The sequence below is a fragment of the Rhipicephalus microplus genome, chromosome 6 (genome assembly GCF_043290135.1).
Source record: "Rhipicephalus microplus isolate Deutch F79 chromosome 6, USDA_Rmic, whole genome shotgun sequence".
Lineage (NCBI taxonomy): Eukaryota > Metazoa > Arthropoda > Arachnida > Ixodida > Ixodidae > Rhipicephalus > Rhipicephalus microplus.
Genome location: NC_134705.1, coordinates 184,240,583 through 184,252,468, shown reverse-complemented (window position 1 = coordinate 184,252,468; position 11,886 = coordinate 184,240,583). Strand labels below are relative to the sequence as shown.

General features: G+C 46.5%; 1 protein-coding gene and 1 long non-coding RNA gene across 2 annotated transcripts in view; one reads left to right on the top strand and one right to left on the bottom strand.

The window, feature by feature from the left end:
- LOC142765727 (uncharacterized) overlaps positions 1–11,886 on the bottom strand; it is a 327,820-nt gene that overhangs the window by 173,227 nt on the left and 142,707 nt on the right. The window lies entirely within an intron of this gene.
- LOC119167019 (uncharacterized) overlaps positions 1,193–11,886 on the top strand; it is a 36,232-nt gene continuing 25,538 nt past the window's right edge. Inside the window, exon 1 of the mRNA XM_075867231.1 lies at positions 1,193–1,720. The gene's annotated coding sequence lies outside the window, so the exon portion shown is untranslated. The remainder of the gene's footprint in view (positions 1,721–11,886) is intronic.

The following is an 11,886-nucleotide window of genomic DNA, read 5'->3' as shown; positions in this document are numbered from 1 at the left end:
AAAAAACAATCATATGATACAGATAACACAGTAATACATTTTTTCTTGCAGATATGCATACTTATTAGCTTGCAGCTAGTTTCTATACATACGCACTTATTAAAAAATACAATGAAAATCGAATCAAACACACGCATGCTTACATGTCTTGACTCCACAGAAAAAATGATTTACATGCCATGCTGAAATTACGTGCCGTTTTAATCTCTAGGGGGACCGTGTTCCATATTTTTGTTCCACTAAACTGTATCAGTCTTTCTCCGTAAACATTAAAACATTTGGGCAGATTGAAATTACCATTCGAAGCATGTCGCGTATTGTATAAAAGTTACATGTTTCTGTTATCTTACCGAAATTCGAGTATCTGAATATATATGTCTGTACAATGCCTAACCTTCTTTACTATATCTGCAATGTTTAGCATCTTGTATCCTGGTTCAATGCCTTGTCCTATTGTTTTGCTACATGTGCTATTGTTGCCTTGTGCTATCGTTTGGATACTGTGCCATTTTGTATCGCATCATTGGACCCCATTCTAGCCTTTGGCTATGAGCCCAAACAGCTTTTTGATCTATCATTTTGGAATTGAAACTAAAGCGAAATGAAATGAAATGAAAGTGCTGTTGTCCAATGAGACGTGGCCCTTCTGCCTTTAGCCGTACTTTAGCAAGAAACGAAACGCATGCTGTCGCACTTAGCCGCTGCGGCACACGCCAGGCGAATCTTAAAGGCATCATTCCTTCTCAGTGCACGTACGAACAAGCGCTTCGAGCATCGTCACGAATAAACGCAGAGAGAAAGAAGAAAGTTCTACAGGCGAAAGTAACAGGCGGTAACAAAGTAAGGCAAAACAAAATACAGCCCCAGGTGAGTGAGAACTGCGAGAGGAGTATCAAAAGAGGAACAAAAGAAAAAAGCGCAAATAGACAACATCACGAAAGAAGGAAGAAATCGAGCGGCGAGTGAAGCTCATCGTGTTTTTCTTTCTTATTTCGATATGTACTTCCTTCTCTCGCCTGCCAACCTTGCATTCCCCCCCCCCCCCTTCTCATTCGTTCCAGCCCCCCACCGGTCGCCCCGCCTTCTCCGTTACGACGTCACGGCGCCGGAGGGCGGCCATTGGCTGACCACCTCCTTCTAAAAGATGCAACTACACCGCCACGCGCCGTACGTCGTCAGACGAGCTGCAGACGCCGTCGCGTCGGTCGCACTCTGCGTTCGAAAGAAGAAGAGAGGAGCGGCGCGTGGCCTCCGCTGCTGGAACGAGCTCCGCGCGAAAACCGGGACAGCGTTATTACCGGGAGAAGCCTGAGCGGAGGGGGGGGAAAAAGAGATCGCCTCGTTTCGGACGTCCCAAACGCGGAAACGCGGTCCCCCGCAAAGACCCCCCTCGCGTCCACTTAGAACCTGCGCGTGCTCCCCAGTCGTCGCCGCAGCATCGGAGCTCCACGTGCGGCTTCGGATACGTACCGTTTTCCCTTGGACTACGTACGTGCTGAGGATTTTGGAGGAGATTTCGCCGTGGACTTTGGCTGCGACTTCCTCCAGAAGTTTGGCGAGTCTCGGGACGGTGGTGCTGGCTGTGAACTCGTGAACGCGCCGAAACAGCGAACGGACCACGGGCTGGATAAAAACGAGAGCTCCGAAACAAGCGTGCACTGGAAGTGCGCTTGAACCAAGCCCGGCCGCCGTGCTGGCAGCGGAGCGGTATCCTTTACCGGTGAGTTCGAGTTCGAGCATTTCGCCTGGTAGTTAGTTACGAGGTTGAAAGTCTATGGGTCGATTAAGGTGTCTTTTTTTAAAGACGATAGTCTTTCTTGGGGACCTTCGACGAAAAAAAAATTTGGTCTGTCTGTCTACCATTGTCAGAAGGGAAGGGGAGTTGGCACCCGATCTGTCTGTCTGTCTGTCTGTCTGTCTGTCTGTCTGTCTGTCTGTCTGTCTGTCTGTCTGTCTGTCTGTCTGTCTGTCTGTCTGTCTGTCTGTCTGTCTGTCTGTCTGTCTGTCTGTACATTTGTCTGTTTGACCACCCTAACGATACCTCAAACGGCACCAAATGGCCAACCCCATCCGCAGCACCCTCAAATATTGCTCAAGCTTTAGCGTTCGTATTTGTGCAATTGTCAATTAAAAAAAAAGCATCCCGGCTGTGGCGGCTGCATTTCCGATGGAGGCGGAAATGTTGTAGGCCCGTGTGCTCAGATTTGGGTGCACGTTAAAGAACCCCTGGTGGTCGAAATTTCCGGAGCCCTCCACTACGGCGTCTCTCATAATCATATGGTAGTTTTGGGACGCTAAACCCTACAAATCAATTAAAAAAGCAAATATTGCGCATATCTGAGACGGCATAACAAGACGTCTATGTTCTGTATGTCTGCCTTTATACTAGAAGAGGTACACACAAATAACTCTGGACTGTAGCGTTTATCGCGCGGCGCTGACAGTGCAACGCGATGCTCAAGAAGGTGTTTTTTTCTCTCTCTCCCTCTCTCTCTCTCGTGGAATGATTCTTGTATTGTTTGGTGCTTGATTATAAGTAGATTCCATTGTGTATCATAACGGTGAAGTTTATTCGTGAAGGAATCTCGGTGACGGCTTTATTGGGTGTATACGTGAAGCGGTTGCGTGTCATATGTCCCACCTAAAGTTTTTTTTGTCCTAACAATTACTCGATTGTTCAGCACGTAGTCGTCCACCAGCAATTAAACTATGGTATAGATCAAGGTCGTGCAGTCCCAGCGTTTAGTGGACTTTCTGGATGCCATTCAAATGGAGGGACATATTTGCATGCACTACTTTTAGCAAGCACGTTCACCGGTATAATATCGGAAGGAATTTAATTTTGTTTTCTTACAACAACGAATTGATGCAGAACAACTAGCGTGGAAACTCTCCTTTGACTTCGTAGTGAAACGCTTCACATGGGTTAATGCGTGTTAAGGGACGAATCGCTAAGCTTATTTTGGAAACGTATGGGCAAGACAATTTTTGTGCTTTTTCCGAAGGAATACCCGCGTTTATAAGCAATCTGCTTATGAGGAAAACAAAGCCCTCAGTTTAGGAAAGGCTTCATCATCCATGAATATTTTACATCGCGACGGGTTAGAGCGGACAGAAAAGGGACACAGCGTTGAACTCTCAACTGAAATTTATTTGGAAAAAGAGAGGACATATGTAGGAGACGATGAGTCGTCGAAACTGTGCGCATGGGCACATGTGTTACAGCACAAGATGCTTTATGTCTTGTCTAACAAGAAGGTACATTCTTCATCTTGAAGAGTGATAGATGGATGACTTATGCACTTGTTATTGCTTTTAATGAAAAAAAAAAGCTTCGGCTATCTCAAGCGCGCGGTGATCCACATGTCTATATTTGACGGAATTTTCTGGAAGTAGGGCACACATCCGCATGATCTACAATGCGCTGCCAAACGAGACGTGATTGCAGCACATATAGTGTCAGCTCATGATCTCGTAAGCGCAAGTTAATGCACCGGCCTCTTTGCCCTATACGTATTCGCAGCCCAACTCGCGATTCTACTTTGGGAAGTGCTTGTTTCAATTTTGTGGACAACTGCATGAACCTGTGTTTAACGTCTCTTCGTAATCGCCTGGCCAATGAACCCGTTTACGTTATAATATATTTATATATAATACTCATTTCAATATACGTTTTCGTGAAAGGGTCTGATCACCCCGTGACACACCGCTGACAGTAAGCGCCGACTGTTACCCTGTCTCCCGAAAAATGTGTTGAGTTGACTGATCACTTATTGGCTGGCTTAAGTGACGAGTAGACAGTACGGCAGATTATATACTGGGAAACATATATTTCACCGTGCTATTGTACTATGCCACGTGAGCCCGTGCTGGATAGCCAGAGAAACACTGCCAGCGGACTACAGAACTCATTTCATAGATTTTCGGTCAATGTTCGTCAATCATTACGAATAAAAAAAGGAAGAAAACACAGGAACCCATAAACAAATCTAATATTCAAATTCGAAGCATTCCATCTGCATGACAGAAAAACTCCGATATTGGTAGCCCCGACAAAGTTCGTTCTTCCTTTGCTAGGGACATTGCTTTGAGACCCGTGTGCATGCCTGTGCTTAGATTTAGGTGCACGTTAAAGAACCTCCCAAGTGATCGACCTTTCCGGTGCCTTCCACTACGGCGTCTTTCATAATCGTATCATGGTGTTGGGACGTTAAACTCTAGCAATTGATATAAAGAAAATCGCTACAAGTTTTGAAATCAACAATGCAGCACGTGCTGCATGAATAGGAGAATAAGCTATGTCATGCGAGAAAAATAAACCAGACTATACTCCTCAGTGAAATAGCGGGGGCCGGAGCATTTAGTATACGGCAACGATTGCTCTGCCACCCGACGACCCGAAAGTAAATAACTTCTAAGCTCAAAAGTGTCATGGCTGTCCAGTAGTGGAGTGGTTGTTTCTTTCTTGTTTGAAGAGAATGAAACTTTTCTCTAGCTGTTCTTCTTTGGATTATTGATTGTTTGACCAGGCCTTATTAAACGTGAGGCCCACGGGACAGCTTTAAACGCTCCCATAGAAGAGTACCTAGTACTCTAAATCAGTAATGTCTTTTCCTAAACACACCCATAGCCGTAAGGACGGCTCAGTGCTCTCCCATAGTTGAGTACGAAATACTCAAGATCGTAAAACACTTAGGTCTCTGCACAGGCCCACGGGATGGCTTTTAACCCTCCCATAGTAGAGTACCTAGTACTCTAAATTGGTACTAACTTTTTCTAAACACACACTTATAGCCGTAAGGACGGCTCACTGCTCTCCCAAAGTTGAGTACGAAGTACTCAAGAGCGTAAAACACTTAGGCCTCAGCACAGGCCACGGGATGGCTTTAAACCCTCCCATAGTAGAGTACCTAATACTCTAAACTGTTCACACTTTTTTTTTCTAACACACTGGGACGGCTTTCTGTTCTCCCATAGTAGAGTAGTGACTACTCTAAATTCTTGAACACTTTTTTTCTAAACACAAAACACCGTTACTGGTTTACGGTGACTTCTGTTTTGAGTGATCGGAATTATTTTCACGGTACTCGATAGCTTGTTGTTGAAAATAAAGCTATTATAGCTATATCGTCAAAGAAACCACATCGCCGAAGTGATGGAGTCGGGTTTGGTGGTTGTGAGCGAATGTACAGATAAATACAAATAAACGAACAATGAAGATGTTTTGTTTGTGTAGGCCATCTGCGTATAGTGGGCAGCTGTTTTACCAAAGATGCCGGGGTTGAAACTGCTTCGAAATCTATACGCTAGCCTCATGTAGTGAGAGGCGTCCCACGAACGCCTGTACACTTTTAATCAGAGTCTGGTCGAACGATGGATATACCAAGAAAACCAGACGGAAGCTGTCCTGTTTCCTGGCTATATCTAGCCCTTTCGGTGGGATTTGACTAAAAGAGTGTAAAATATTGAGCTGCAGAAGGGTAGCGTCACACCACACATCACGCCGTGTTAAGTGCGCTATATACGAGTGAACCGTTTAAGATGTCCATTCTTTACAAAGCTCTGAGGTATAGTTATTAATGAGCAACATCATCAACAAGGTGTGCTGATGTGCATGCTAGGAGCACGTAGTGCTTACTTCACTGATTCGCAATATGATGGACTATGGTCTAGTGGACACTTCGCAACGGCGCTTTCAGTATGTACGCATTCGAGAGTAGTTTCAGATAGACAATGTTACGCGTGCAGACGTTCTTGCAGTACGACTTAAATGTACGCGATCGAAGCGGCCTAGCGAGCTAATGAGAAGACTACGCAGACGAGGCGCCCTATTACGCTGTCGCGCTCTGCATTTGAAGGCGATGCTCAAGCGTCGAGCTTTTTGTAGGCGTAGTAGGCACTGTATTTCACAGAACTCACATTTAGGTGTGGGAGACGTTACAGGACATATGAAGAACAATGCTTTTAAGAATCCCAAACACTTATGTGCGAGTACCTATTCAGAAAAAGCGAAAAAAAAATGTCACCGCATATTTACGGAGTGAATGATGATGAGTGAAGCGAAGCGCCGGAGGGTTTCGTCGGTAAACCGTGAACCATGCGCGAATATCACCCAATACATGATCAAAGACGTGCCAAACACTGTATATATTTATACTAGAAATTTCACTATTTGCAAGTGGTAGCTATACGTCGCTTCAGTTCCCCGTTCATTATAACGGCTTTGTGGTCGCTGAAGTGGTGTATCGGTGATGGGGCGTAGCGGAATGTTTGCAAGGACGAAGTAAGGGGCAGTTTGCAAGAGTCTAACTCGGTGGCCACGATGGACAGACTTACGACTTAAGGAGCTTCGCGCCTAAAAACGATACAATCAAAGACTAAAAACATATGATGGTTTGCAGAAGTATATCGATTTTGATTTCATTCAAGTACAAAAAATATTTACTCTTCAAAAAGACACGACTAAATGAATTGACGCCTGACGAGGTCCTCCCACCTGAACTGGCAACGACGGTCAACCATGTACATTACGGAGATATACAAAATTACCATTACCACGATCAGCCTGTGTGATGTCATCTACAATACGAACGCCTTAACGAATGATCTCCAACCCACGCCATCCTCCACGATCCGACTCCATTTCATGCCAGCGAACTCTTTAATTTTTTTCGCTTTACATAACCCTTGGCTGTTTTTGGCCGCACCTTCCAACTCTTGGTATCCACGCAGGCGCTCCAGCGGACCATTCGTTATCTATGCTTCTCGAGACATGACTTGCACGAGTGCATTTTTTCGCCTTATGTCAACTGCATGTTCTCTGCTCTGCTGTCTAGATATTTTACAAGTGCGCCTATCAGATTTTTTTTTTTCGTTGCATTGCTCGCTGGGTGTTCCGCTTCTCGAGTTTCTGTGATGTTTTTGCACCGCGTGTTGGAAATGGCAAAACGCAATGGTTGTACACTTTCCGCTTTAGTGACCCCATAGTGTCATTAAGCGACCCCATAGTGTCATTAAGTGTCATTAAGCTTGATTGATTGATTGATATGTGGGGTTTAACGTCCCAAAACCACTATATTAAGCGAAAAGCTTGAGACCACTTTATTTTCCCAGTTCTGACTACCGGTCATGACTCCATAAACTATTCGCATAAAGTAAGACGTTTCATAAAGCATGAAATTCATATGTCGTCACTTCTTAAGTCATTCAGCTACACGACATTTATCGACTTCCGCCAACAGTTTGTACCCTGTTTTATCTCGAATGCGGTGACGCATGCTACACACGAAGGAAAGCGACACGCAAAGGCTCTTTTCGCACAACCACTTGATTGACAGGCGTACGGCGTAATTTCGTACTTTGTATTTTACGTAAACGCATTTTTGCACAGCGAAAGTATATTACGTACGTGCATATAGTACTCACTATTTGTATTGTACTCATTGTACTCATATTGTACCCATCGGGTGTTCTTTGTATACTCATATTGTACTTATCGTGTATTGTTATACGAACCCGTCTACTTACATGGAGCACGGCTGGCGCGTAGTAGAAACGATAATAAGAATTACTCGAGGTCTACGTTGGAAAAGCACAATATAATTATGAGAGACGCCCTATGGGAGCACTCTGGAAACTTCCGCCAACTAACATTCCTTAGAGCTGTATTCAACGACGTACAAAATCGCGATTTGGGCCTGTGGATTGCGCATTCTACGTTACCATACGTCAGCCATTTTCGCGTCCCCACTTCGGTACGCGCGGAGCGATTCGTTCAACAACGGAGGCCCAAACCACAGTCGGGACCGTCGGGAGGCAATGCCGAAATCCTCGCTTGCAGCGTGAAATCTAGCCAGTCGTGCTAATGCTGGCTGCGGGGAGACCACAATGACGTCACATGCCACGTGACTGATTCGTTCGCGATCGCGTTCGTCGTGTGAATACAGCTCAATGCGCCCATAAATACACGCACACGCGCCTCTATAGCGTTCTACCTCCATTGACGTGAGGCTGCCACAATCGAGATTCGAACCCGTAACCTTCGGGCGAACCAGCGAGAACCAGCCCATAACCTTCGGGCAAACCAGCGAGAACCATATAACCACTTGTGCACCGCAGCGTGTGTGAGCATGCGTGCGTATATTCAAACGAACAGAGCTATAGACATTCGAGTTGTTTCAACGAATACGATATATATACAGACACAAGGCAGCGCAACACGTCTGGCGGCGCGGGCTGCAGAAGATGGAGCCCTGCGCGGTGGTCTACAAGGCAATGCCGCGCGCGCAAAGGGCTGGGAAGAGGTATACCGTCCTTGGCCATCGCATCGTGCACACCGGCGCGCCGTTGCAGAGGCAGTCAATCATTTTTTTTCTCCGCGTCTATTACGCACCTTGTCAGAAAGAGAAAACTTCCGAGTCCTGAGCGTGGCGGTGGCAGAACCGGCGCGGCAGCAAAAAGAAAAAAAACGAAGAAATCTACGGCGAAACTTTGCCGAGAAAACGAAAGAAAAGTATGTAGGTTAGGTATAGTGTAGGTATATGGCGGCCCATAAATCTTTCCCCGCCTGTAGACTTCTATTTGATTTTTTTTTTCATTTAATTATTTTCGTTCCTCGAAAACCTTCGAGAGAGTCGACCGCAAAGCTCGCCGAGAGCAACCGAGAATGCGGCAACGCGCACGCAAAGGCGAGGAATGCGATGCTAACGGTCGGTCGGCTCGCGCGGGCGTGCTCGAGGGCTAAGCCTAGATTTAGGCTTAGCTATGTACAGGCAGAATCGCTGCTTAGAACGTGCCGCGGGGCTTAGGCCTAGAGCAAGTGACCCGTTATATATATGTGACACGTATTGCATGCGCCGACTGGGAGAGCGAGGGGGGGGGGGTCTGAGAGAGAGTGGGGTGCCTTTATGATGTCGGCGTTGTACTACTTTTGCGCGCAATTACACACGACGACGAGCTGGAGCACGGGAAGGACTTCCGTATCCAGTGCTGCGCAGCGTTGCATCAGCGCGTGATCTTATAAGGCCTGAGAATCAATTAAACCTTGAAAGATAATTAAATTCTACCACTATATATTTAAAGCCGGCGGTAAGGCTTGGATAACAAACGGGCCCCACCTGTACTGTGAGAGACGATCAAAGTGACGATCGAAGGCAAGAATTGAGTGGTTTCATAAAATAGCATAAAGCTTTACAATAATTAGGGTAAAAGTATAAAGTTCGCAGATTAGATAGAAAATTATAGTGCTCAATCTAATGTATATATACAAAAAACAAAAAAAAAACAAAAAGTCCACCCGCTTCTTTTCACTGGGGTGTTCGAGTAAGTGTGTCGCAGAGTGAGAACAGGAGGAGGGGGGGGGGGGTATCCCGTGGTGCAACTGGGTATGGTTTGGGAATGCTTCATTTTTATTTCCTTTTTGTGACCTTTTTTATTGAATGAAGTAGACGCGTTGACTTCAAAGTTAAGCGAAAGCCAAGTAAAGACACTCTTAACTGAATTTCTTTCCCTGGAAGGAAAGGAGAGCGACAGTTTTGAGGGTGTCTTCCTGGGCCGGCACGAGTCGCGAGCATGCGACACGATACGCGAGGGTGTGGCGGCGCCACCATCGACACCGAAGCACGACATCGCGCGACTCTGAAATGTTCCGCATTTAAAATAAAGCTGTCTGTAACGTGAAATACACTGTCTTCTTTCAGGGACTAAGCTCCTTAAGCCGTGGGTCGTGCGTCCATGATGTATTTAGTTGTAGGTAGTCTCAGTAGTCTCAGTAGTCTCAGTAGTGGTCTCAGTGGTTGTCTCAGGAGTAGCAGTAGTAGTAGGTAGTCTCAGTAGGTAGCCACCACTCGTTTAGTATTTGGAGTGTCCGCTGGATGGCGGTACTTGTATATGATGAATAATGATGAAAAGGTGTAAGATAGCGGTACTACTTGGAGTGTTTACTAGATGGATGGACAGACGCACGGACGGACGGATGAACACACTAATGGACAGACGTACGAACGGACGGTTTGATGGACGAACGCACGGATGGACGCATGGATGGTCGTACGAACGGATGATCGGACGGACGGATGGATGGGCGGATGCATAGACGGACGGACGGACGCACGAACGGATGCACAGTCGCACGAAAGGACACATGGATGGACGGACGGAAGCACGGACGGACTGACGGACCCTTCACCCCGCTCAGCATCATTCACTCCGTGGATATGCTGTGAGTTTTTTTTTTTTTTGTCCTCGCAGTTGACGTGTCGACCCGCTATATTCCACAAGCTTTCTCCGCTTCACGTGGGTTAAAGGCGAAGCTCCTTAAGCCCTCCTAGCTCGTGGTGGTTAGTGACCACCTAGTTCGATGACTCACTCAGATGGTGCGGACGGGTGGGCAGACAGACAGAGGGTCAGACAGACCGATGAATGGATTGACGGACGGGCGGATGGACGATTTACGGTTTGCCGATAACACCCTCCGACGCTTCACCCCACTCACCGTCATTCAGTCCGTAGGTCTGCTGTGATTCTTTCACGAGCTCAGAGATCGGAGGCATTACAAGCTTCCCGAGCCAAGCTTGGTTAACCTCCCTGCCTTTCCTCTGTATTTCTCTCTCTCTCTCTCTCTCTCCGTGTCACTCGGTTTTGCCTTGCCTCCGTGACCAGCACAAATTTCGTCAAGTGTCGATATCATGTGATGACGTCAAATTTCGGTAATTAGTGACGTCATCGTGATTTTTCGCGCCACCTGTGTTCACGGCGCAAACAGTCACTTTCACATATCGTGAGGCACCTGAGGCGTTCGCGTTGAAAAATGTGTGTCCAGCAGTTACCAAGGTGTGACGATTTGGCGCACTGACTACGCCGTTTAGAACAAACTGTAAATGATCCAGGGTGTCAGCGACACTCCACGATGAGACAGCAGTAAAATGCTGGCCACCAGCATCATCAATTAGCTGACTAATGACAACAGCAAGGGGAACACGTTTGGTATTTGTTTAGAAAAGAGAGTTTAACAAATTCGACCACTTCGTACTCAGTTATGGGAAAGCAGCGAGCTATTTTTTTGCTGATATTAGGAATGCTGGCCACTCTGTGCCATGCTCGGGTGGCTTTAGAAGTAGTCGTACGAGGTGTTCTAACGTTGTAGAGCTTAGCCGTCCTGTGAGCCTCGCACTAGATGAGGCCACAGTGACAAAAATAACGCCGTGAGTGTTGAGGAATGTCGGCCATTTCGTGCCAGCCTCTCAGGTGTGTTTAACCACTCTGTGCCATGCTCAGGTGGCTTTAGAAGTAGTCGTTAACGATTTACTGTACGAGGTGTTCTAATATTATAGAGCTTAGCCGTCCTGTGAGCCTCGCATTAGATGAGGCCACGGCGTCAAAAATAACGCCGTGAGTGTTGAGGAATGTCGGCCATTTTGTGCCAGGCTCAGGTGTGTTTAGAAGACGTCGGTAACGATTCAGAGTAGGAGGTACTCTACTATGGGAGAGCACAATGGGGGGGGGGGGATTACAAAAAGGGGGGTAACGATTTAGAGTACAGGGTACTCTACTATGGGAGAGCACTGAGCCGTCCCGGGCGCAAACGAGACACGAATTGTTATGTCATAGCGCCGTCAACTTCGCGTTTGAAAGTGCATAGAGATGAAGCACTTTCCATGGAATTTTTTGGCTAATTTCAGCTGAATGGGCCACAAATGTGTCCCTAGTGTTGGATAGAATACAGCGCCAGCCCATAAAAATTTTACGTCAGATTCCAGCATACGTCCTCAGAGAGACGTTTGATTTGGTTGTAGGAATCGAACCTTTATTTAATAAAACGATTTTCTTTTTTACATCAGCATAGAAGACGCGGTTAACAAGGGAGAATACTTCGTTTGGAAGTGCTCC